This window comes from Balaenoptera musculus, chromosome 11 (genome assembly GCF_009873245.2).
Source record: "Balaenoptera musculus isolate JJ_BM4_2016_0621 chromosome 11, mBalMus1.pri.v3, whole genome shotgun sequence".
NCBI classification, from domain to species: domain Eukaryota; kingdom Metazoa; phylum Chordata; class Mammalia; order Artiodactyla; family Balaenopteridae; genus Balaenoptera; species Balaenoptera musculus.
The window spans coordinates 102332272-102360118 of NC_045795.1; the positions used below are offsets into that span (position 1 = coordinate 102332272).

A 27847-nucleotide genomic window follows, 5' to 3' on the forward strand; every position below is an offset into this window, starting at 1 on the left:
CTTCCCTGGTGGCGCAGTGGTTGAGGGTCTGCCTGCCAATGCAGGGGACACGGGTTCGAGCCCTGGTCTGGGAAGATCCCACATGCCGCGGAGCAACTAGGCCCATGAGCCACAACTACTGAGCCTGCGCGTCTGGAGCCTGTGCTCCGCAACAAGAGAGGCCGCGACAGTGAGAGGCCCGCGCACCGCGATGAGGAGTGGCCCCCACTCCCCGCAACTAGAGAAGGCCCTCGCGCGGAAACGGAGACCCAGCACAGCCAAAAATAAATAAATAAATTTATAAAAAAAAAAAAAAGATGTAATCAGAGAAGGTAGACTAAGGCATTCATGGCAGGGTGAGAACTTGCACGTTGTCATGGTTGGTAGAAAGTCTGTGCAGGCTGTTGCTTCTGTTCCAGTGCTGAGCCCAACATCACGCACTACAGGTCAGCTAGCCCAGCAAGAAAAGCTGGAGGGGGAGGAAACCACAGCCACGCGGGACCCCGTGAGGATAACGAGAACCCACGAGGGCCAGCTGGAACCCATGTCTGTCTCTCACCACCTCTAGCATCAGTGCCGTGTGTGAGTGACCTGTGCAGAGCGAGCTGCCCTGTACCACGGAGCTGCACCCACGCTCGGCCCAGGACTCAGAGAAGCTGAAGGGGCAGTTCTGATGGGGGGCTGGAGGGCTGGAGGGCTGTGGGTCTGGAGGTTACCCCAAGGCCCCAAGACCAGCAGACCAGGGGCACCGTGCACAGGCGATCCCAGTGTCTGGGGCCGGTCGTGGTTTTCAGAGCATAAACAACATGACTGCTGTTTGACTTCTGCCTTCTAAATCTCAGGCAAATGTCTCACACGACCAATGTGAACACAGAGCTGTAGAGGGAAGAGCATTCTGGGAAATGTAGTTCCAGCGTGGCTGGTGCGCAACAAAGCCAGCACAGCTGATGAATGGGAGGCGCGGGGGCTAGATCCTCTGTGCGTATCTTTTATATTATCTTTATTTTTATTTTTTTAGATTTTTGGCTGCGTCGGGTCTTCGTTGCTCTGCGCAAGCTTTCTCTAGTTGTGGTGAGCGGGGGCTGCTCTTCGTTGCGGTGCGCAGGCTTCTCATTGCGGTGGCTTCTCTTGTTGCGGAGCACGGGCTCTAGAGCACAGGCTCAGTAGTTGTGGCGCACGGGCTTACTTGCTCCACGACATGTGGGATCTTCCCGGACCAGGGCTCGAACCCATGTCCCCTGCATTGGCAGGCGGATTCTTAACCACTGCGCCACCAGGGAAGTCCCTATATTATCTTTAAGTTTTAACTATGGGACTGTATTAACTACCACATATTTAAATTAGGGACTTCCCTGGTGGTCCAGTGGTTAAGACTCTGCGCTCCCAATGCAGGGAGCCCAGATTCGATCGATCCGTGGTCGGGGAACTAGATACCCGCACGCCGCAACTGAAGATCCCGCACACGGCAACGAAGATCCCGCGTGCCGCAACAAAGACCCGGTGCAGCCAAATAAATAAATTAATTTTTAAAAATTATTTTAATTAAAAAATATTTAGATTAAGAAAAGAAATCCACAGGGTGATAAATGGGATGCAAGCGATAAGATGGGCTTCTCGGACGTGACGGAAGTTGGAGGAGAGGTGATATTCGACACAGGTGGTGAGAAAGGCTCCCTAAGGAGGTGACATTTGAGCAGAGAGACCTGTTGACAAGATGGAGCGACCATGCTGAGATTACCTGAGCAGAAGGTGTTACGGGATGAGGGAACAGCGGAGGCAATAGCTTTGTGCAGAGACAAGGTGTCCTGTTCAAGTGTGGTTGGGCAGAAGGAGGGAGAGAGTGGAGAGAGGGGGTGGGGAGACGGGCAGAGCCGGCTCACGCGGAATCTCATGGGTGGTGGGAAGGCCTTTGACATGTGTGTTGCGTGTGAGGAGAAGCCCGGGGAGGGTCTGAAGCAGAGCGTGTGCGTGTCTATGTGTGAGCTGTGTCTCCCTTCACAGGCCGCTTCACTGCGGCCCTTCCCCTGTTCCCACGGCGACCCATGGCCCGTCCAGGCCCGCCGCAGCCCCAGGACACTGCTTGCTTGATGTCTGCTGATTCATTCCCTCCTCGTCCAGCCTGGGGACCAGCACCTGCCCTGGCCTGCCTCAGTGGCCCAGCACCTGCTGGGTACATGTCTGACCAATTCAACGCAGGGTCAAATGTTGAATTTTTCTATGTGATGCAGCTTTGCATGATTTATAAAGTTCTCTGAGATTTTCTATTCAAACACAGCTGGTTTGGCTCAAGGGTTCCACCCTTGGCAGTTTTCACTAGTCCAGGAGTTAGGCTGGCTGGCCCTCCACCCCTGCTCTAGTCTTCCCTTCTTGGTACTTCCCCTGACCCCAGCACTCAGCCGGAGCCCCTGTGCCTTTGAGGTACTCTCCTGAGCTCCTGGGCCTCAGTGTCCTCGTTCTGAAATGGTGTTGATAAGCCCACCTCTCTGGGTCACTGTGGGACTCAGATGTGAAAGTGACTTACAAAGTGCCCCATCACATGTGGGGGGAGACCAGAGTTACATGTCGGTTTCTGGGTGGTGGCTTCAGGCACTTTTCTTTAAGATGTGATCACTCATCCATTCATTCAAAGGTAATTAGGGACTGCCACAACTACTGAGCCTGCGCTCTGGAGCCCGTGAGCCACAACTACTGAAGCCCGTGCGCCTAGAGCCCGTGCTCCACAACAAAGAGAAGCCACCGCAATGAGAAGCCCGCGCACCGCAACGAAGAGTAGCACCCGCTCGCCGCAGCTAGAGAAAGCTCGCACGCAGCAACGAAGACCCAACACAGCCAAAAATAAATAAATAAAATAGATATATTTTTTAAAAAAATGCAATTAGGGACTTCCCTGGCGGTCCAGTGATTAGGACTCTGCACTTCCACTGCAGGGGGTGCGGGTTCGATCCCTGGTCAGGGAACTAAGATCCCACATGCCGCACAGCACAGCCAAAAAAAAAACAAAAAAAACATCAGCTTCCAGGTTGACCACAGGGACACAGAGATGAACCAGCCCAAGTCCCTGAGCTCCAGGAGGTGCCAGTGGGCTGTGTGTGTGTGTGGAACACCCACAAAAAGACAACCACACGTCACACTAGACCCTTCTCCTCCGACAACTAGCCACAGGCTGCTTTCCAGAGCCTTCCTGCCCACGAGGCTGCACGCAGCCCTCTGCCCACAGTGACCCTCTCACGGACGGGCACTCGACCACCTCCAGAGCATCACGGTCTTTTTTGCGGGGTGGAGGGAGCAGACCTGTGGGGAGAAAGAAGACTTTTTTCCCAGGAGAAAGAGTCAGCCAGGCCTAGACTTGCTGGGCGCTTCCTGTCACTTGGAGAGCAGAGCCTGCTTGAGGCGGAGCTAGAATGTTCCTTGTTTTATGGGGAAATTCTCCCTCCTCCTAGAATTCCCCCTTCCTGAGAGCAGGGACCTTGTCTACCTGGTTTGCTGCTGTGATTCCAACGCCTGGAACAGTGCCTGGGACATGACAGATACTCAGCGAATATTCACTGAATGACTGATAAATTCATTGCTCTCCCATCCCCCTACTCCTCTCCTTTCACATAAAGAATTCCCCCCTTTCCTTTAAGGCTAGTTCATCAAGAATATATTAGTAGGGACTTCCCTGGTGGTGCAGTGGTTAAGAATCCGCCTGCCAACACAGGGGACACGGGTTTGAGCCCTGGTCTGGGAAGATCCCACACGCCGTGAAGCAACGAAGCCCCTGCACCACAACTACTGAGCCTGCGCTCTAGAGCCACGAGCCACAACTACTGAGCTTGCGAGCCACAATTACTGAGCCTGTGTGCCGCAACTACTGAAGCCCGCGCGCCTAGAGCCCGTGCTCTGCAACAAGAGAAGCCACCTCAATGAGAAGCCCGCACACCGCAACAAAGAGTAGCCCCGGCCCTCCGCAACTAGAGAAAGCCCGCGCGCAGCAATGAAGACCCAACGCAGCCAAAGATAAATAAATAAGATTTTTTTTAAAAAAAGAATATATTGGTAAACACACCATCACAGTACTGTGTTACAGAAGGCAACCCTACCTGCTATAACAAATAGGCCTCCAAATGAGTCAGATGTCAAACAAAACAGAAGCGGGCGGCTTTCCTCCACACACTGACGTGGGGACCGGGCTCATTCTCCCCTGTGGCCACACCATTCCCAAGGGGCTTGTCATTGTCTAGATAGAGCTGGTAGCAGGGGCAGAACTTTGTGGAGATGGCACATCTTCTTCTTAATGCCTGGGTGTGCAAGGGACACATGCCACCTCTGCTCATGTTACTTTGGTAAGAGCTAGTCATGCTGCACACCTGGATGCAAAAGGACCTACGAAACAGGGGCCCAGGCGAGGCAACAGCTGTGCACTCCAGAAGAGGGAGAGCAAACCTCGCTGGGGAGCTGTCTGCCTCTGCCGCTGATACAGCGTGGTGATCGCTGGGTACAGGAAGTGGAGGAGCAAGGGTGGCCCAGGAGAAACACCTGAGGTAGCCTGGGAGGCAGAGTAGTCAAGGAGGGCTTCCCAGAGCAGGAGGTGCTGCGGTGACTCGTGAAGGATGATTAAGAACCTGCTGGGCCAAGAGGAAGGCGACTGCTTGGGAGGGATAGCTGGGCGCGAACGTTCAGAGAAAAGACAGCGCGTGACATAACTCATTCCAGAAATTGCTGACGGCTTAGTGTCCCTGGAGAGTTAGTGTCCCCAGAGTTCAAGGGAAGGAAGCAGGAGCAGTAAGGAAACTCACGCACAAAGACTGGGTCGCGGTGGGTCGTGAACGCCTTTGATCCGGATGTCAGCGGGGCCTTTTCCTGTTTTCCTCGTATTGACAGCCAAGACCCAAAATTGAGGCAAAAAGCATGGAGGATCTGACACTTCGATGACTAGGACCTCGGCTGAGATGGGGGCACACGCACAGAGAAGCGGCAGGACTGGCCCCGCCACGACGGCTCCCCTCCTCCCCTGCCCGCATCCAGCGGCAGCAGAATCGTGGGCAGAGGGGACAGAGGGAATTCTTGCAGTCACAGGGCCGCCGAGCCCAGAGTGCTGGGCTTCCCCTCCCCCGCCGTTGCCAAGGTGAGATGTAAAGCTGGGGCGGGGGAAGCAGGACGGACTAGCATCTCATCTCCCAGGGGAACCTCTGCGTCGTCGGCAGCAGATGTGTGGATCCTGCCCTCTGCCTTCCTGGCAGGGACAGGAGAGGGGCTCACAGAGAAGGCGGCAGGGCAGCTGCCTGCAATCCTGCTTGGGTAAAGCCACTAGGCGGGCCCTTCCCAGAGCCAAGGGGTTGGTCCAAAGGGCAGCAGGCTTGAGCCTCTGTATCAGCGATCTACTGCTACAAAACTAAACACCCCCAAACCTGAGTGCCATAAACCTGGGGTCATTTCTTATCTCATGATTCCTGTGGGCCAGGAGGTCAGACTGAAGATCATGTGCATGACTTACCTCTACTCCGTGCTGTCTGGGGCCTCAGCTGAGACCCGTGAAGGCTGGGAGCTAGGATGATCTGAAGGCCTGCCTGGGGCTCGCTCACACGCTGGCCGACTGGTGCTGCCCAAGAAGCTTCTTTCCATAGGGCTGTTTGTGCCCACACAACACGGCAGCTGGCGTCCCCCTGAGAAAACTATCCAAAGGGCTGAGGTAGACGCTGTAACGTCGGATAGGACCGAGCCTCAGAAGTCCTATGTCATCACCTCCACAGAACTCAGCTGGTCACACAGGTCAGCTCCCATTTGGTGGGAGAGGGGACCACGGAAGGACGTGAACCCTGGCGGTAAGAATCACGGGGGCCAACGTGGAGGCTGGAGACCACAGCTCTCTCATTGGCTCCGCAGCCAGGAGGGCTGGCCAGGGACGGGGCACCTTAAGACGATGAGCCAAAGGGGCAGGAAGAGTTCAAGCCTGAGTCGGCCCTCCCTCATCACGGACCTGAGCTGTGGGACGGCCCCACAGGGCTCTGCGGCTAACTCACACATGGCCCGTGCGGGATGCAGGCCCAACAGAGATGGCAGTGCTCACGGAGCAGCTGGGACCTGAAAGATCTGTTCACAAGATGGCCCTTTCCCCACTGCTCTCCAGTGTCACCTTTGCCATAAATCGGATGACTGGGTATTTATGGGTCTATTTCTAGACTGTCCTGTTCCACTGATCTGTTTGCCCATCTTTATGCCAGTACCACACTAGATTAATCACTATACTTACATTATAGATATCGATATCTGGCAGTGTAAATCTTCCAACTTCCTTCCTCTTCTCCTGGATGGCCTTGGCTATCGTTGGCCTTTTGCATTTCCATGTAAATTTTAGAATCAACTTGTCAATTTCCACCCCCAAAAATTCTGCTAGAATATAGACTGGAATTGCACGGCATTTATACTCCACTTGGGGAGAATTTTATTGAGTTGTACACTTACTTATTATTTGAATGCTTTTTCCTATGTATGTTACACTTCAAAAATATTTAATGTCATTAAGAAATCTGCTACCCAGAGCATATTTCATACTTATATTACAAGGCATTGAGATTCTTCAAACAATTAACACTAAATTTTTTTTTTAATTTTACATTTTTTTCCCAGGGGGTATGTGTTCCCTCAAATTCCACTGTTTACATACCATCTTCCCATGCCATCAATACTGCTATTTATGGAAAGGGAGTTGACTTAGAAATTTTTTAAACTTTTTTTTAAGAAAAACTTTGTATCACCATCATAAGGGGATAATGAGTCACTCTTGACATATATAGAAGATAACTGGCAAAATAAGTATAATGAAAATAAGCATTATTGAATTATAAGTAGATACTGTCTGCTGAAGGAAGCCTGCTCTTACTTTGTTCAGAATGTGTATTCGCAAGTGTCAGAGAAATGCAACATACGCACTGCTATCATACTTAGAATTTCTCCTTGAGGTATTCAGAAAGATTGGAAAATAACTGGAAAAGGAATAATTTTGTCACTTTTCTCTTTTGGAGCTAATTGTAGATCCACAAGTAGGTGTAAGGAATAATCCAGAGAGATGGCTTGAACACTTTACTGAATGTTCCCCAAGGGTGACATTTTTGCAAAGCTATAGCTCTTCAGTGTGAGGACACTGACATTGGTCATATTCAGAGCTCCTCAGTCTTACTTGTACTCCTTTCTGCGTGTGTGTGTGTGTGTGTGTGCGCGCATGCACGTGCGCCCATGCGCGTGCATGCTACGTGCTATATAACTGAATCCCCTGTGTAGGTCTGTGTATCCACCACCAGACTGTTTTTTAATTTCGTCCTTACTCAGGAACCCGGGCCGATGGCGCCAGCCTCCACCACTGCAGACCACCCGCTGCTGTGTTCGTTCCAGGGCGCAAGTGTGGAAACTCCTGCTCGCCTCTTCAAGGCCTCTGCCCACATGTAAAACATGATGTCTCCGTTCATGTTTCCTTAGACAAAGCCTATCACCTGGTCACAACAACTTCCATGAGGCAGGGAAGCATGATCTTACCATGACCCTGAAAGGATGATAGTCTGAGTATTAATGAACAGCATTGAATATTTGGACAGTATTTGAATATTAATGACCATTATCACACCGTTTAGACATTTCTCTCCCACTGACTGCACTAGTGAGCAACCTAAAAGGCCAGGACTCTATTCCATCCTTGGAAGAAACAAGGCAAACAGAACACAAACTGTTAAGTAAAACTTTCAAAATAACCTAATACAGGTATTCCCCACTTTGTTTTTTTTTTTTTTTTAACTTTTTAATTTATGGCTGTGTTGGGTCTTCGTTTCTGTGCGAGGGCTTTCTCTAGTTGCGGCAAGCGGGGGCCACTCTTCATCGCGGTGCGCGGGCCTCTCACTATCGCGGCCTGTCTTGTTGCGGAGCACAGGCTCCAGACGCGCAGGCTCAGTAGTTGTGGCGCACGGGCCCAGTTGCTCCGCGGCATGTGGGATCTTCCCAGACCAGGGCTCGAACCCGTGTTCCCTGCATTGGCAGGCAGATTCTCAACCACTGCGCCACCAGGGAAGCCCTATTCCCCACTTTTTGAAAGTTCACTTTATGCCACTTCGCTTTTACGAAAGACCTACGTTAGTACCTGTTTTCACTAACCAAAAGATCTCTAAAGAGGATTTTCACTTTTACGAAAAAAAGGCAAAAAGCAGAAATAGTATTCATCGTGTGTTCTGCAGCAAGCTGTTACAGAGGCAGTGCACGCTCTGAGCAGGAGTGGTCCCGCCAAGCTCCTTCCCCCAGGAAACACACTCAGCACCTCAGCGTCAAGCCGCCACACGCTTTAAACTGTGTCTGCAAGCATCTTATCCTGATTTATTCTGTGCATCTGTGAGCAAGATGTGTCCTAAGGTAACTGCTCCTTCGCTTTATGCCATTTGGCTTATGAAAGGTTTCTTAGGAACGCTTTATTTTCGGATAGTGGGGGAAAGCTGTTATTAATAATGCTGAGAGAGTAGCCTCATTTTCCTTCTCCGTGTTCTCTGGAGGTATCTCAAGTGTGGGACCATTATCTGGATCATCTCTCTGCCCTTTCATTAAACCAGGCACCAGGATCCACCCATCTGGCGTCCTATTCCTCTCCTGGGTTCATCCTTTTTTCCATCCCAACGCCTGACCTTGCATCCCATACAGCACCCACCACGATTCCACCCTCCTACTGGGGTCTGGCCTCCACTCTGCCTCAGGGATCTTTCTTTACTTTCAATGTTTCAGCCGAATGGAACTCAATAATTAAACATCGTGATAACAATTAATTTGATATTCAAAACAGAGACTCCAAAGAACTAACTGTTTTGAGTTTTCCTTTCCAGGCTTTGTCCAGATGCAGATGGAATTTTTATGCAATAATATTAGTACACAGACTTTTTTTTTTTTTTTTTTTGGCTGCACCGCGTGGCTTGTGAGATTTTAGTTCCCCTATCAGGGATGGAACCCAGGCCGTTGGCAATGAGAGCACGGAGTCCTAACCACTGGACTGCCAGGAAATTCCCTATGGACCATTTTCATACTGCCTATTTTACCTAATGTTATACCAAATGCACTTATGTTACCAACTGGTTCCTAAGCATCCTAAAATCAGCTATCACTTACACTTTTTCTCTGATTATGTAAACAACATATATTCATTACTGAACATTTTAGAAAAATCAGGCATCTGTGAATAGGAAAATGAGGCACCAACAATCATCCCACCTAGAGACAACTGGTAAAACAATATGTGGTATATACATCATTTGTGTCTTTTGTCTACGTTTGATATAACACACTGCAGTAGTTACCTTCAGAAAATATCAAAATCACCTTAAAACTTAGCAGCTGAAAATGACAAGCCTTTATTATCTCATGGTTTCTGAGGGTCGGGAATCCAGGGGTAACTTGGCTGCGTGTATGTGGAGGCAGTTGACGTGCTGGCTGAAGCTACAGTCACCTCAAGGCTTGACGGGGGAAGGACCCAGCTGGATGCCGACTCTCGCGGCTGTTGGCAGGCGTAGGTCTGCACTGGCTTGTCTGAGACGGCAGTTCCTCCCCACCCGGGAGCTCCACAGAGCTGCTCAGGGCCTGGAGCCACTTCCCCAGAACGAGGGATGCGTGCGAGAGGAAGGGTGATGGAGAGACTCCATCTTTTTAGAACTTAGTATCAAGAGCGACATTTCATCACTTCTGCTGTGTTGTTTGCTACAAGTGAGCCCCTAAATCTGGCCCGCACCAAAGACCAAGGGATACACAAGGGGATGAAAATCACTGGGGGTCATTTTAGAGGCTGCCTTCCTACCACTTATATGAAACATTATTTTGTAACCTACTTATTTTTCATTTATTTGAGATATAGTTCATATTCCACAAAACTTACCATTCACCAGTTTTAAAGTGTACAACTCAGTGGTTTTTCGTATATTCACAGGGTTGTGGAAATAGCACCACTTACTCCAGGGCATTTTCATGACCCAATAAAGAAACTCCATGCCATTCATAGCCACTCCCCATGCCCTCTTTCCCAGCCCCAGAGACCAGTGATCTACTTTCTGTCTCTACGGATTTGCCTATTCTGAATACTGCACATAAATGCATATATGCAGTTATCTGGATATTACATATATGGATACATATGAGTTGCATATATATGCGGCCTTGTGTTTTGGCTTCTGAGCAATAATGTTTTCAAGGTTCATCCGTATTGTAGTGTGTCGTCAGTGCTCATTCCTCTCTATGGCCAAGAAAGATTCCACTGTATGGAGAGACACATTTTGTTTATCCATTCATCAGTTGATGGATATTTGTTCTCTTTTTTGGCTATTAGGAATCATGCTGCTATTAATACTCACGTACACATTTTTGTGAACCTATGTTTTCAACTCTCTTGGGTATAAACCCGGCTGGTCATACAGTAACTCTACGTATAATTTTTTGAGGAACTGCCAAACTATTTTCCAAAGCTGCTGCATCATTTTACATTCCCATTGGCAGTGTATGAGAGTTCTGATTTCCTGATATCCTGGACAATGCTTGTCATTGCCCATTTTTGTTTTCCTGTACTCATCCTAGTGGGTGTGAAGTGGTTTCTCATTGTGGATTTGATCTGCATTTTCCTAGTGACTAATAAAGTTTGTATATTTTCATGTGCTTATTGAACTTTTGTATACCTTCTCTGGAGAAACGTCCATTCAAATTCTTTGTCCATTTTTCAGTTGGGTTGTCTTATTATTGTGTTTTTTATATATTCTGGGTAATACATCCTTAGCAGATATATGATTTGCAAATATTTTCTTCCATTCTGTGGATTTTTTCACTTTCTTGACAGTGTTCTTTGACACATGAAAGTTTTAAAATTTGATTAAATCCCATTAATTTTTTTCCTTGGTTGCTTGCGGTTTAGATGTCATAGCTAAGAAACCATTGTGTACTCTAAGGTCGTAAGTATTTGCATCTACGTTCTCTTCTTTGTTTTTTTGGCCACGCAGCTTGCAGGATCACAGCCACCCGACCAGGGACTGAACCTGGGCCCTCAGCAGTGAAAGCGTGGAGTCCCAACCACTGGACTGCCAGGGAATTCCCACATTTTCTTATAAAAGTTTTACAGTTTTAGCGGTTACATTTGGGCCTTTGATCAATTTGAATTAACTTCTGTATATGGTATTGTTAGGGATCCAACTTCATTCTTTTGCAGTGGTCCCAGTACCATTTGTTGAAAAGAATATTCTGATCCCATTAAATGAGCTTGTCACCCTAATTGAAATCAACTGCCTGTAGATGTATGGGTTTATTTCTGGACTCTCTAATCTGTTCCATTAATCCACATGTCTATCCTGATGCCAGTACCACATTGTCTGGATTACTGTTACTCTGCAGTAGTTCTGAAATTGGGGAGTGTGAGGTCCTCCAACTTTGTCCTTATTTTCCAAGGTTGTTTTGACTATTCTGGGTCCCTTGCATTTCCAAGTAGTTAGGATCAGCTTGTCAGTGTCTGCCAAAAAAAAAAAAAAAAGGCAGCTGGGTTTTGATACAAATTGCATTGTATCTATAGATCACTTTGGAGTGGATTATCATCTTAACAATATTATGTCTTCCAATCTATGAATGCAAGGTGTGTTTCCATTTATTTAGATCTTCTTTAATTTCTTTCAACAATGTTTTGAACTTTTCAGTGTATAAATCTTGCATTTTTGTTAAATTTATTCTTAAGTATTTTGTCCTTTTCAATCCATTACAAATGGAATTTTCTTAATTTCATTTTCAGATTCTTCATTGCTAGTGCACAGATATAAAACTTCTTTGTATATTTATCTTGTATCTAGCACCCTTGCTAAGCTTGTTTATTAGCACTGTATGTTGTGTGTGTGTGTATTTATTCCTTAGGAGTTTCTATATGTAAGATCATGTCATCTTTCTTTCCAAACTGAATGCCTTTTATGTCATTTTCTTGCCTAACTGCCCTGGCAAGAACTTCCAGAACAATGCTGAAAGGAAGTAATGAAAGCAGACATCCTTGTCTTATTCCTAATCTCAGGGAAAACTTCTTATTCTTTCACCATTAAATATGATGTTAGCCATGGATTTTTCTTAGATGCCTTTTATCCATTTGAGGAAGTTCTCTTCGGTTCTTATTTTGTTAAGTGGTTTTTAAAAATCATATAGAGTATTGGATTTTGTCAAATGCTTTTTCTACATCTACTGAGATGCTCATGTGTTTTTTTCCCATTTTGTTCAATTAATATGGTATATTACATTAATTGATTTCCATATGTTCAACCAGCTTTGCATCCTGAGATAAATCCCAGTTGGTCATGGTGTATAATCCTTTTTATATGCTACTGGATTCAGTTTGCTAGTATTTTGTTCAGGACTTCTGTGTCTACGGTCACAAAACATACTGGCCGGTAGTTTTCTTTTCTTGTGATGTCTTTGTCTAGTTTCGGTGTCAGGGTAATTCTGACTTCAGAAAATGAGTTGGGAAGTGTTCTCATAATTTTTGGTGAAAACTGGACATTTTAAATAGTTGAATGTACAGCTCTAGAAATAAGATTTTCTCTGTCCCCAAGGTCTGTTGTCATTACTGCTTGTTGTGGTAGTTAAGTAACTACCCTGAACTAATTCTATAGTGTCTGTATTCTTTGTCACATAAGGTCACTGAAGTCTCTATTCAGTTAAGTTAATGGTCAGCTAATGACAGGACACAGATTTCTTTAAATGCCTGGAACAAATAAATCTCCCATTCTTTGCCAAGGGGCTGTGAGTGTGGCTAGGACAGACTTTCAGGGTGCAGACAGGCAGTTTACAACTCCACCTTAGACTTCATTTCCTGCGTGGGCAATGCTTCAAGGTCAACAAAGGTGAGAGCTTAGGGCTTTCTGAGTTCTTTTCTGAGCAAGTGCACATCCCTGGGTACACAGACCCACACGTGTGCATGACCACCCAGACTTCCCGGAACACGTCAAAGCTTCCAAAGCCCTTATGGAACTCTATTCCCTAAACTTTTCTTTTAAGCTTTGTTTTTTTTTTTTTTTTTCAGGTCTACTGTTTGACCCAACTCTTACCTGCTGCCTCTAACAATCACATAGTTAAAAAACTTGCCTGTAATTGTTTTTTTTTAAATGTCCCTAGAGAGAAGACTTTTCACACTGAGAGAGCTCCAAGGCAGCCTTGCAACTGAGGGCTTCCAGGGAACCACCAGACTGATCAAATAATGGCATCCATTTGAGAATGTGTCTTTAGAGTTCCAGCTCCATTCTTCTTCCTCTGATAGCTGCCATGTGGCACCAGAAATGCAGGCTGTTATTTTTAAAGGCTACTGTGGACCTGGAGAACAGAGGATGAGTCTAGGGCAAGTTAAAATGTCATAACACTCACTGTTCACCCTTATTCTTTTTTTTTTTTCAATTTTTGAATTTTATTTATTTTTTTATACAGGTTCTTATTAGTTATCCACTTTATACATATCAGTGTATACATGTCAATCCCAATCTCCCAATTCATCCCACCACCACCACCACCCCCGCCCCTTTCCCCCCTTGGTGTCCATACGTTTGTTCTCTACATCTGTGCCTCTATTTCTGCCCTGCAAACCAGTTCATCTGTACCATTTCCCTAGGTTCCACATATAAGCGTTAATATACGATATTTGTTTTTCTCTTTCTGACTTACTTCACTCTGTATGACAGTCTCTAGATCCATCCAAGTCTCTACAAATGACCCAATTTTGTTCTTTTTAATGGCTGAGTAATATTCCATTGTATATATGTACCACATCTTCTTTATCCATTCGTCTGTTGATGGGCATTTAGGTTGCTTCCATGACCTGGCTATTGTAAATAGTGCTGCAATGAACATTGGGGTGCATGTGTCTTTTGGAATTATGGTTTTCTCTGGGTATATACCCAGTAGTGGGATTGCTGGGTCATATGGTAATTCTATTTTTAGTTTTTTTAAGGAACCTCCATACTGTTCTCCATAGTGGCTGTATCAATTTACATTGCCACCAACATGCAAGAGGGTTCCCTTTTCTCCACACCCTCTCCAGCATTTGTTGTTTGTAGATTTTCTGATGATGCCCATTCTAACTGGTGTGAGGTGATACACCTCACTGTAGTTTTGATTTGCATTTCTCTAATAATTAGTGATGTTGAGCAGCTTTTCATGTGCTTCTTGGCCATCTGTATGTCTTCTTTGGAGAAACGTCTATTTAGGTCTTCCGTCCATTTTTTGATTGGGTTATTTGTTTTTCTAAGGTTGAGCTGCATGAGCTGTTTATATATTTTGGAGATTAATCCTTTGTCTGTTGATTTGTTTGCAAATATTTTCTCCCATTCTGAGGGTTGTCTTTTCGTCTTGTTTGTAGTTTCCTTTGCTGTGCAAAAGCTTTTAAGTTTCATTAGGTCCCATTTGTTTATTTTCGTTTTTATTTCCATTACTCTAGGAGGTGGATCAAAAAAGATCTTGGTGTGATTTATGTCAAAGAGTGTTCTTCCTATGTTTTCCTCTAAGAGTTTGATAGTGTCTGGCCTTACACTTAGGTCTTTAATCCATTTTGAGTTTATTTTTGTGCATGGTGTCAGGGAGTGTTCTAATTTCATACTTTTACATGTATCTGTCCAATTTTCCCAGCACCACTTATTGAAGAGGCTGTCTTTTCTCCACTGTATATGCTTGCCTCCTTTATCAAAGATAAGGTGACCATATGTGCATGGGTTTATCTCTGGGCTTTCTATCCTGTTTCACTGATCTATATTTCTGTCTTTGTGCCAACACCATATTGTCCTGATTACTGTAGCTTTGTAGTATAGTCTGAAGTCAGGGAGTCTGATTCCTCCAGCTCCGTTTTTTTCCCTCAAAACTGCTTTGGCTATTCGGGGTCTTTTGTGTCTCCATACAAATTTTAAGATTTTTTGCTCTAGTTCTGTAAAAAATGCCATTGGTAATTTGATAGGCATTGCATTGAATCTGTAGTGTTCACCCTTATTCTTGAATAAATGCTCTCCAGCTTGTTTCAAGACTTTGGCTAGTTTCCACACTTCTCAAAAAGTTGATTCTGACAATTCTTGCCAATTTTCTGGTTGACTTTATGGAGGAAGCAATTTCTGTAATCCTCACACTGCCATTTTCACTCACACCTACTTGTGTTGAAACTTGAAACTAAACCTTGAAATTTTTCAAATATGACTAATTATTCCAAAGTATGATCTTCTCATGACTGATTAGCATTCCATTCTATGAATACATTATTGTTTACTTAACAGCCACCTCCCAACTGGTAGACATTAGGTGGTGGAAGGCTCCAGGGACATGCAGGAACCAGCTTGTGCTAACTCTGAAGAGCCACTTGTGTACATCTCTTCCCAATTCCCTCCTTCAGTAAAGTTCCATTGGTAGCTTGAAATCAGCCATGGTGGAAACGCTTACACCACAGAAACTGGCAAAATTACAAAATATTTCCCCCCACCCACAAATGACAGGCAGCTTTTAAGCATTTAACTGCACATCACTGGGTGCAGATATCATAACAGAGAGCCATAATAGGACCATGTGTTTTTTTGTTTGTTTTGTTTTGGCTGCGTGGCATGTGGGATCTTAGTTCCCTGATCAGGGACTGAACTTGTGCCCTGCAGTGGAAGTGCAGAGTCTTAACCACTGGACCACTAAGGAAGCCTAGGACCACGTTTTATTAATTTGTGTATCCTTAAGACTCAGCAGGAGGCCTAGTACACAGTAGGTGATCAAAACTTTTTTGTTCTTTTCGTGTACACACTTCCTGACATAGGTGGATTCCCAGTTTGAACCTTATTTTATAATCTTCCTTGATTTAGCATAACTTCAAAGCATATTATACTTAACACATAATTGTCATTATTTTAATGGCTGCAATTCTCCTTTGACTAAATGAATAATTATTTCTTTATTCCCTCCCATGTCGATTTATTATTACTTCATTTCCAGTATTTCACGGTGATGAACATCTCCATGAAATGAGCTTTCTGTATCTTGTTGAAACTCCTTTAAAGCTGGGAACAGGCTACCTTGCCAAAAGAACACCTGAGACAGAGTAAAAAACACACATGACCTCCTAGATCATTAATTCTTTTACACAGTAAATGTCTTTTCTGGGCCCAACTCCCTATTACAGGGACTCAGGAAGAACACACCTGCACCACACATTCACAAACAGGTAACTACATTTAGGATTTTAATGCTGTGTACAGATTAAGTCGTATCTGCAAGACAGCGGTGCTCATCATATAACTGCATAGTTGCAAACCAGGAATAATCAGGATGTACTTTCAGCTGCTCGAATAGAACCAGAACACTTGTGCACTTGACAGGTTTCTTTCTCATCTATTAATAGCCCAGCTTTGCAGTATCAAGGAGCCAGGCTGCAAATATACATACTGTTGCTCAACTGTCCCTGGGGTGCCCCGGTCTGCATGGCCCAATGTGGCTGACTGCCTATCGGAAAAGGCCTCTTCCCTTTCAGGGGACCTGAAGTGCACAGAGCACTTGGTCCCATACCCCATAGCCCAGGCTTAATCATACGGCTCACACAGCTGCAAGGGAATCTGGGAAATGTAGCATTTGATCTGGCTGACCATATATCCAGCTAAAAATTGAGGGCCATGATAACATGAAAAGTAGAGAACTGATTTGGGGCAAAATTAGCATTCTCTCCTACAGTTTCCAATACCTTTTAAAAATGAATTAATACTTTTTTTCTGTACTTATTTTAAAAATACCCCAGTTATATTGCATCATCATTTTTATGTTAAAAGCGTTAGTTTGGTAAACTGAAACGTTTACACTGTACCAGAAAACGTGCTACCCTGTTTCAGTCTTCTTCTTTTTATATGCCAGGAGCTAAAAGGAATTGGCTCAGACCTTGCTCAGATGTGTAAACAAAGACAGGTGAGACCTAGTCTCTGCCTTCCAGGTCTGGTGTGGGAGACAAACATGTAAATAAATCATTACAGAAGGAAAACACAAAAAGCTATAGAAGCCGAGAACCAAACTTCTCCCAGGAGGAAAGAGAAAGCTTCTAAGAAGAGGAAATCCAAATTCATCCAGAAAAAAACAAGAGCCTTCTGGACAATGGGAAAATCTTGAGCAAAGGCACTGAACGTTGGAGGCACACCAGCAACTCAACTGAACACCGGGTGGATGGTGGCTAGAGACGATGCTGGGCCCAGGTCTTGGAGGGGAAGGCGCCTCACTTGTCCGACTGTGGTGGTATGTGAACTGGCTCTCATCATCCGTTTCCACTTCCTCTTGTGCCTTCACAGGCTGCTGAGGCCAGAAAGCTGAAAACTACATTTCCCTGTCTTCCTTGCAGCTAGAATTCTGGATGAGTTAGCTCCACCAGTTAAGTGCACTGATGCAGCTAGGAGTGAGGTCATGGCCATCTTTTTGCTTCTATGGTTGCTACTGCTGGCTAGCACAGCCAGGGAAACACTATGTTTCAGCAGCAATTCAGGTTTTTTTAAAAAATAAATTTATTTATTTTATTCATTTTATTTTTAGCTGCGTTGGGTCTTCGTTGCTGCGCATGGGCTTCCTCTAGTTGTGGTGAGTGGGGGCTACTCTTCATTGCGGTGCGTGGGCTTCTCATTGCAGTGGCTTCTCATGTTGCAGAGCATGGGCTCTAGGCACGCAGGCTTCAGTAGTTGTGGCACACAGGCTCAGTAGTTGTGGCTGGCGGGCTCTAGAGCACAGGCTCAGTAGTTGTGGCGCATGGGCTTCGTTGCTCTGCGGCATGTGGGATCTTCCCAGACCAGGGCTCGAACTAGTGTCCCCTGCACTGGCAGGCGGGTTCTTAACCACTGCACCACCAGGGAAGCCCAGCAATTCAGCTTTGTGTGAACTAAGAGGCTGAGAGAGTTGCAGCCATGGCAGAGGCTCCCTTATATCTGGAACATAGCTCCAGTGATGCCCCCTTTTCCTGATTGTGGGAGAGGCTGCAGCTCCCCTAGTAGGCCAGTTCTGCTGTGTTGTTCTGGATGCATTCTTGAAGGCCCACTCAGAGACATTCCTTGAGGCCCTCCAATGACTCTGTAAACATCTAACGCCCTGGATTAAATCCCTTTCTGATTAAAATTGGTAGAATGGCTTGTTTCCTCTAACTGAACTCTGATTAATGCAGAGGCTTGCCGTTAAAACTGACTATTCAACCGCATTCCACCTAAAATGTGGCTCAAGTCCAGGCTCTGGCTTACATTCTGGAGAGCCTCTTCTTGTTATGCCCAAGAAGAAGCATGGACACCCCCACCACCACCAAAAAGCTCCCCTGACCTGGCCTGCCTCAGTGGAGAACAGACCACTTCTGAGAGCAGCTGAGGGCAAGCACAGACACAGCCTTCGCTGCAGGGATCCTGCTTCTGACAGATCTGTCCTCCTTCCACACCCAAAGGTAGGGGCTGTACAATCCTAGCCACTGCTCAGGCCAACTGAGTGTCTGCAACAACACATGGAAGGAGTTAAAATACCTATCATCATAGAGATTTGGGTCCTCCTTCATTTCCCTACAAACAAAGCCGTGAAGTTAAATGGGAGACTCTGGGGAGAGGGTGGGGGAGGGGGACTGCTGGTGGTGTGGAAGCAGAGAGCAGGGCCATCACTCTGCACCCGTTACCTGACTGTGGTACACACGGGAACATTTTAAATTTTAATCATTGTCTACTTATTTTAAGGTAGAGTAGGAAAATATAACATGTGAAACAAACCCAATTTCATGAGCAGTATCTCTTCAGGACATGTTTAAAAGGCAAACCAATCGGGGGGATAATTAGGTAAGTAATAGTAGAACTGGCATGAAGATATGGCCAAAATCATGCGGGTGGCATGCCAATTCCTAAGATTTGGAAACCCCACTGCAAGATGACATTTGGTCCCTGTGACAACAGTAGGAGTTGCTTAATTTTTGCCTCCACTTTAGAATGGAGAGGATCAGAAAATTGAAATGACCTGTCAGTGTCACATGGCTGCTAGTGGTCAGTGACAAAGTTGGGATTCATTCCCGGCTGGTATGGTCTTCACCCCACTCCCACCCCCACCCCTACCTTATACAGACTCCGAAAGCCACCAGTAAGCATAACTTTGGAGAAGTGAAGAACTCTTCCAGTCTACTTCCTCCTGGCGGCTGTGGTCATCCATCAGGATCCCGGCTCCCCTCTGATGGGGCTGGTGTGCTGCAGGGAGAGCTCAGGAGGTGTGGCCTGGACATCCGAGCAGGCTGCCTCCTCCAGGGTGCAGGCTGGAAGGAAGCAGCCGCCTTCAGGTTCAGGGCAGAGGCGGCGGGGGGCGGGCCCTTGCTGGGTCTCTCATGCTTCTTCTTGGCCTCCTCTCTGGGCTGCAATTGATATCCCAGGAAAACAAACGAGAAAGTGCAGCTGGGATGGTGTGGGGGGTTGGGATGCTGCCTGGGCACAGGCTGAGAGTCCCTTCTCAAAAGCCGGTGATTCGTGTGGCCCAGGTCTCAGGGTCAGAGCTGTTCTAGCCAGCCCTCCTGAGGGGCCAGTGGCCATTGGTGTGCCTCCTGTGCCCAAGGCTCCAACGCTGTCCAGGGCGCCAGCTGGGGGCCTCAGAAGCCAACCAGCAAGGAAGGCGAAGGTCTTCTGGGCACGGCTGCAGCTCACTGCTCTTCTGCAACCCAAACAACTTCCATTTCATCTGTTTTACATTCTAAAAACAGTTTGAGGGGGAATTCCCTGGAGGTCCAGTGGTTAGGACTTTGTGCTTCCACTGCAGGGGGCCCAGTTTCGATCCCTAGTAGGGGAACTAAGATCCCGCAAGCCGCATGGTGTGGCCTAAAAACAAAAGACAACAGTTTGAGAACCACTGCCTTAGCATCTCCTAGGCCTCAGGTTTGAAGAACTGTGCACCGGGCCCACGCTGCCTCTGAAGATATCCAGGGCAGAAATGGATGGGATAGAGGAGTGATGGCAAGTGATGACCGAGGGGCCTGGGGAACCAGGTGAGCAGGAAGGACAGTGGGTTCCAGACGCTGGCCTTTACCAAACCCTCTTGTAAAGTGCTTCCTTGTCAATCCTGCCTAGCTTAAAAATACACGTTGGGAGAATGCCTGGGTAGCTCAGTCGGTAGAGCAACAGACTTTTTTTTTTTTTGGCCAGCCATGTGGCTTGTGAGATCTTAGTTCCCCCACCAGGGACTGAATCTGGGGCCATGGCAGTGAAAGCACCGAGTCCTAACCACTGGACCACCAGGGAACTCCCCTAGAGCATCAGACTTTTTTTTTTTTTTTTGAATATTTATTTATTTATTTGGCTGCGCTGGGTCTTAGTTGCAGCACGTGGGATCTTTGTTGCTATGTGTGGGATCTTCTTTTTTAGTTGTGGCATGCGAACTCTTAGTTTCAGTATGTGGGATCTAGTTCCCTGACAAGGGATTGAACCTCGGCCCCCTGCATTGGGAGCGCGAAGTCTTAGCCACTGGACCACCAGGGAAGTCTCCTAGAGCATCAGACTTTTAATCTGAGGGCCCAGTGTTCAAGTCCCTGTTCAGGTGCAAAACAATAAAATAAATAAAATTTTAAAAATAAATAAAAATAAATAACCAATTAAAATAATAAAATTTATAAACAACCTAAATGCCCACTGACAGATGAATGAATAAAGATGTGGTCGGGACTTCCCTGGCAGTCCAGTGGTTAAGACTCTGCACTTCCACTGCAGGGGGCACAGGTTCAATCCCTGGTGGGGGAACTAAGATGTCGCATGCCACGCGGCGCAGCCAAATAAATAAATAAATGACGTGGTACATACGGACAATGGACTACTACTCAGCCATCAAAAAGAACAGAATAATGCCATTTGCAGCAATATGGATGCAACTAGAGATTATCAGACTAGGTGAAGTAAGTCAGATGGAGAGAGACTGGTGGACCGCCACTGTAACCAAATGGTCTCACGTAACATTGGCAACATCGGCATAAAGTAACACCACGGACCTCTTGACAAGACGAACAGAGACGGACCCAATATCACATACAGTATTTGCCAAAATTGCAAAACCTGCATGTAATAAGAAGGAAACATCAGGCAGACCCAAACTGAGGGACAGTCTACAAAATAACTGGCCTATGCTCTTAAAAAACCTCAAGGTCGGAGCTTCCCTGGTGGCGCAGTGGTTGAGAATCTGCCTGCCAATGCAGGAGACACGGGTTCAAGCCCTGGTCTGGGAAGATCCCACATGCCGCGGAGCAACTAGGCCCGTGAGCCACAACTACTGAGCCTGCGAATCTGGAGCCTGTGCTCCGCAACAGGAGAGGCCATGATAGTGAGAGGCCCGCGCACCGCGATGAAGAGTGGCCCCCACTTGCCGCAACTAGAGAAAGCCCTCGCACAGAAACGAAGACCCAACACGGCCAAAAATAAATAAATTAATTAATTAAAAACAACAACAACAACAAAAAACCTCAAGGTCGAAAAAGACAAAGAAAGGCTAAGAAAACTGTTCCAGATCAAGAGACTTAAGGAACATGAAAACAAAATGCAATGCATTGTCCTGGAATGGATCTTAGACCAGGAAAACACCACCACCACCACCACCATAAAGAGGACATTATTGGGACAATGGAAGAACCTGAATATGGGCTGTAAATTAGATAACAAGATGGTATCAATGCTGAATTTCCAGATTTTGATAGTTGTACTCTGGTTTTGTACCAGAATGCCTCTGAATTTAGGAAATAAACCCTGAAGTTAGAGGTTAAACACAAAGATGTTTTCAATTCACTCTCAAGTGGTTTAGAGAGAGAGAATGATAAAGGCAAAAAATTTACCTAAATAATCCATGGTCAAGTCAGACAACAGAGCATGGAGGACAGGTGAAGTTTTCTCCCACACCCTTTGCTGCCACCTCCCAGACACAAGCACAATCTTTCACGTATTTCTCTGGGCTCAGATAATCATCTATACACAGATGCATGGTTTGCTGGGGTTTGGCCTCTTTTTAAAAACAGGGTCATAGATTACATGTTACCCTACAACTTGATTTCTAAAATAGTTTTTAAAGTTTTTTTTAAAATCAAAGCAATATATGCATATGGTTAAAAATTAATAGTACTGAAGGGCTTAAATAAAAGCCAACACTCCCACCCCCTTCCTGACCCCAAGGCTGCTTCTCAGAGCAATCACTCTTAACTGTTTGTTTTGCTGGTGCTTACCCCTATAGCTCTAAATAACACGCTTATCCTGCTATTTCTGGGTATATGAATGGTACATTGACTTCCTGCTTTGTGTGAGGATTTAATTCACTTACACCCTCCTCCACTGTTTCCAAGGGTTTTCAACACTATCTGGAGTCCTTCTGTAACTTCCACTCTGGCCGTATCTGAGCTCCAGCTCTGTACCTTTTCCTTCCCTCACCCTGCCACCCACCTGTCTACTTCTGTTAACTATAACTTTACACTGTCAAACTGATAATGTGTTATGTTGTTCTGTAACCATAATTGTCTTCCTTGCTGAGTTGACAGGTGGACTCTCTCAATAAATGTTGCTCATATGATTAGCACGATAGAAATATTATTACCTGCACAACCAAGCAGTGTACTACGGTTACATCTCCTTTCTTGGATAGTCTTTGATTTTCCTTGCATTCAGCTTCTTTTACTTAACAGTATGTCAAAGGTCTTCCAATTTTTTAAATGACCATGTGGTAATTTGAGTAGGTAGATTTAAATTTTAAAAATTAAACTAAATTTTTATAGTGGTAAAATATACATAAAAAGGCCATCTTAGGGCTTCCCTGGTGGCGCAGTAGTTGAGAATCTGCCTGCTAATGCAGGGGACACGGGTTCGAGCCCTGGTCTGGGAAGATCCCACATGCCGCGGAGCGACTAGGCCCGTGAGCCACAATTGCTGAGCCTGCGCGTCTGGAGCCTGTGCTCCGCAACAAGAGAGGCTGTGATAGTGAGAGGCCCGCGCACCGCGATGAAGAGTGGCCCCCACTTGCCGCAACTAGAGAAAGCCCTCGCACAGAAACGAAGACCCAACACAGCCATAAATTAAATAAATAAATAAAATAAATAAAAATAAAAAATAAATAAAAATAAATAAAAATAAAAAAATAAACAGGAGCTGTTGTTTAAAAAAAAAAAAAAAGGCCATCTTAACCATTTCTAAGTGCACAGGTCAGTGATATTAAGTACATTCTCACTGTCGTGCGACCATTGCCACCATCCATTGCGTAACTTCTTCATCATCCTGCACTGAAACTGTCCCCATTAAACATGAACTCCTCAATCCCCGCCGCCACGCCCAGCCCCTGGGGCCACTGCTCTACTTCTATCTCTAAGACTACTCTAGAGATCTCATAAAAAATGGCATCACACAATATTTGTCTTTTGTCCTTCTGGCTTACTTCACTTAACGTAATTTCCTCAAAGTTCACCTATGTTGTGGAGTACGTCAGAATTTCCTTGCTCTTTACAGATGAATAATATTCAATTGTGTGCGTGGATAGGCAGCGTTTTGCTTTCTATTCATTGCCCACTGAAGGGTATTTGCCGTGTTTCCACTTTTTGGCTACTGTGAATAATACTGCTGTGTGGGGCTTCCCTGGTGGCGCAGTGGTTAGAATCCTCCTGCCGATGCAGGGGACATGGGTTCGAGCCCTGGTCCGGGAAGATCCCACATGCCGCAGAGCAGCTGAGCCCGTGCGTCACAACTACTGAGCCTGCGCTCTAGCGCCCGTGAGCCACAACTACTGAGCCTGCGCTCTAGAGACCGTGAGCCACAACTACTGAAGCCCGTGCACCTAGAGCCCGTGCTCCGCAACAAGAGAAGCCACCGCAATGAGAAGCCCGCGCACCGCAACGAAGAGTAGCCCCTGCTCACCACAACTAGAGAAAGTCCACGCGCAGCAACGAAGACCCAACACAGCCAAAAAGAAAAATAAATAAATTTAGAAAAAAAAAAATACTGTGGTGAACGTTGTTGTACAAATACCTGTTTGAGTACCTGCTTCCAGTTCTTTTGGGAATACGCCCAGAAATGGAATTGCTGGATCATATGGAGATTCTGTTTCTTTTTTTTTTTAAAGGAACCTCCATACTGTTTTCCACAGCAGCTGCACCATTTTACATTCCCACTAGAAGTGTGTAAGGGTTCCAATTTCTGCTTTTTTGATGATTCCTAATGGGTGTGAAGTGTTATCTTATTGTGGTTTTGATTTCTATTCCTTAATGATCAGTGATGTTGAGCATCTTTTCATGTGTTTATTGGTCATTTGGATAACTCCTCTGGTGAAATATCTTTTCAAGTCCTTTGGGCATTCTATTTAAAATTCATTTTTTAAATTGTGGTAAAATATTCATAACAAAATTAACTATTTTTCAATGTACCAGTGGCATTAAATACATTCATATTTTTGTGCAACTCTTACCCATTTTTGAATTGGGTTGTTTGGTAATGCTGAATTTTAGTAGTTCTATATATATTCTGGGTATTAATTCCTTATCAGATATGTGATTTGCAAATATTTTTTCCCACTTCATATGTTGCCTTTTTACTCTGTTGATTGTATTCTTTGATGCACAAACATTTTAAATTTTGATGAAGTCCGACTTATTTTTTCTGTCATTGCCTGTGTCTTTGGTGTCACATCCACAAAATCACTGCCAAACCCCATGTCATGAAGCTTTTGCCCTATATTTTGTTCTAAGAGTTTTACGGTTTTAGCTCTTACATTTAGGTCTTTGATCCACAGCATGCAGAGTTCATAACTTGTTAAATCAAAGCAATCTTTTTTTAAATTAATTAATTAATTAATTAATTTTTGGCTGTGTTGGGTCTTCACTGCAGTGCGCAGGCTTCTCATTGTCATGGCTTCTCTTGTGGAGCACGGGCTCTAGGCATGCAGGCTTCAGTAGTTGTGGCACACAGGCTCAGTAGTTGTGGCTTGTGGGCTCTAGAGCTCAGGCTCAGTAGTTGTGGCACACGGGCTTAGCAGCTCCGCGGCATGTGGGATCTTCCCAGGCCAGGGATCGAACCCGTGTCCCCTGCATTGGCAGGCGGATTCTTAACCACTGCGCCACCAGGGAAGTCCTCAAAGCGATCTTTAAAATGTAAATGCCATCGTGTCTGCTCACAAATCTGCAGAGGTTTTCATCTCACTCAAATTAAGAATCATTACCTTATCCTAGCCTACCGGGCTCCACCTGATGTGAGTTACACTCCTCTGACTTCACACGACTCTAGGTGCACTGGCCACACCGTGCTGCCCCTCCCACGTGCCGAGCACATTACCACTGCAGGGCATCTGTGCTTGCTGGTCCCTCTTCCGGGAGATCCTTGATCGCACGACTCCCGACCACCTTCATCTCTACGCCAACCCGAGTTTGTTTTCTTATTAGCATGTATCACTGCTATCATTGTTCCTTTTGTTCCCCAGGAGAATATAAACTCTAGGAAGGCAAAGGTCAAGAACACATGGATGCTCAGAATAAAGCTTTAAGTGGTGGCCAGTGGATGAGAGCTTTCTAGATCAGATCCTTAAAATCAGGCTGCACCCCCTTTATCCCTCCCTCCTTCCACCGGCTGGAACCAAATGTGTGGCAACCAGTTGTAGACTATTTAGATGATGGAAACTCTTTAGAGATGACCAAGCAACAAGACAGGTGGAACTTGGGTGCCTGGTGATTTTGAGAATCGGTGCTGTTGAGAAAGCTTGGGCTTCTTTTTTCCTTTTGAGGAAGAGCACACTTTATTGGAAAGAGAGCACTGCATGTGACCAACAGATGAAGGCAGCTCAACAGGCATCCTGACCACCATGCTCGAGAAGACACACAGGGTGCTTTGCTGAAAAAGATCAACGGGAACATGGATTCCTCTGGGCAACCTCCCCAACCTTATCCCTCCCAGGAGGACTCCCAGCCATTTCCTCGAAGGCAACCATGATTCACTACAGAGAGAGCCCTCAGGGGTGCCTTCTTGTTTACGTTATTTTATTTTTTTAAAGATTTTTGTTTTTAATGTGGACCATTTTTTAAAAAGTCTTTACTGAATTTGTTACAATTTCTGTTTTATGTTTTGGTTTTTTGGCCATGAGGCATGTGGGATCTTAGCTCCCCAGCCAGGGATCGAATCTGTACCCCCTGCACTGGAAAGTGAAGTCTTAACCACTGGTCTGCCAGGGAAGTCCCCGCCTTATCTACCTATCTATCTATCTATGTATCTATCTATGCATCTATCTATCTATGTTTGGTTGCGTTGGGTCTTCGTTGCTGTGCATGGGCTTTCACTAGTTGCAGTGAGCGGGGGCTACTCTGTGTTGCGGTGTGCGGGCTTCACATTGTCGTGGCTTCTCTTGTTGCAGAGCACGGGCTCTAGGAGCGCAGGCTTCAGTAGCTGTGGCACGTGGGCTCAGCAGTTGTGGCTCGTGGGCTCTAGAGCACAGGCTCAGTAGTTGTGGCGCACGGGCTTAGTTGCTCCGCGTCACGTGGGATCTTCCCGGGCCAGGGCTCGAACCCGTGTCCCTTGCACTGGCAGGCAGATTCTTAACCACTGCGCCACCAGGGAAGCCCCTGCCTTCTTTTTTATAAAGAAAATTTTCCTCAGATTTTAAAAAAGTCTTCATTTGTTACTTCCATGTCCTCTCAAGGTCACCAGACTCGCTCTGGTGTAGAGTGCCTTGACGTCGGCGCCAGTCAGGTGGTCTGGGACTACGTCATCGGCCAGCTTCATCCTGTTGTATGAACAGTGCTCCTCAGTTCTTTACTCAGGCAGAGGAGTTCGGTCCCCTTGTTCACCTGGCCTGGTCTCGTCAGGGCCGGATCCAAAGTTTCTATTCCGTTTGTGGCCGTGATAACTTTCACATCTCCCCTTGAATCAAATCCATGCAGCTGGTTCAACAGATCCAACTTCACTGTCTGAATTTCTCTCTCACCACCGGCATTTGAGTCACATCTTCTTGTCCCTATGGCATCACTTTCATCCATGAGGAGGATGGATGGTGCATATTCTTCAGCCACTTGAAACAATCCCTGGATGAGTTTGGCCCATCACTAGGTGCTTCTGAGTAAGTTCAGAGCCAACTGCCCTCCAGAAAGTGGCGAGGTTTGATGTACTCTTATTGCTTTGGCTGGTGAGGTCTCACCTGTGTTGGGTTGACCACACAGAATGAGTGACTTCACACTCATCTCCTCTTAATATTCAGGATGAGACAGAGGAAGCGCTGCAGACTCCTTAACCTCCCGGATTCGGCTGTCCACCCCCCAGTATCAGTGTAGGTCTGCTGGGGGACCTTTCCCACCTTCACCACTGTGACCTGGAGCTCCGTGTCACCCATCAGCACACCTACCATGGCATGCACCTGTGGGTGAGCAGGGCCAAGCAGCCCGGTTTCCACAGCACCCTGTCTACAAGTGAAAGAAAGCTGTCGCGCTGCTCTGAGCTGACAGGTACAGATGTGACGGTGGGATGCACAACAATCACGTTTCCGCGCTTCCTGCCGACACCGCCGTCCCCTCAGATCACCCACCTTTGATCTCTCCTCCTCTTGCTTTTCCTCTAACGCCTTCACTTTCCTCTGAATTCTAACGAGTCCTTCCACCAGAGAACATAGTCTTTACCCCTCTCCCACCCGAATAGCTTTAACCGGCACTGAGTGTGCGGGGCACCGGGGGCAGTTTGCCGGCAGCATCTGGTCCCCATTTCCGTTTCCTTTTTCCCACTCCATAGGTACAGGAGGGTCATAGTTCTTTTTCTTGTCTTTGTAATCCTTTTGCCACCTACAAGACCATGACCACCACTCTGACTTTGACCCATCATGCTTTGGCCACTGGAGCCACCAAGATTGGACTTTTATGTGGAGACACACTTTCCCCTTAACAAAGTCACGGTTATTTTGC

At 46.2% G+C, this 27847-nt stretch overlaps 1 pseudogene; it reads right to left on the reverse strand.

The window, feature by feature from the left end:
• Nucleotides 1–5539: 5539 nt before the first annotated feature.
• LOC118904307 lies at nt 5540–27764 on the reverse strand (annotated as a pseudogene).
• Between the last annotated feature and the right edge of the window lie 83 nt (nt 27765–27847).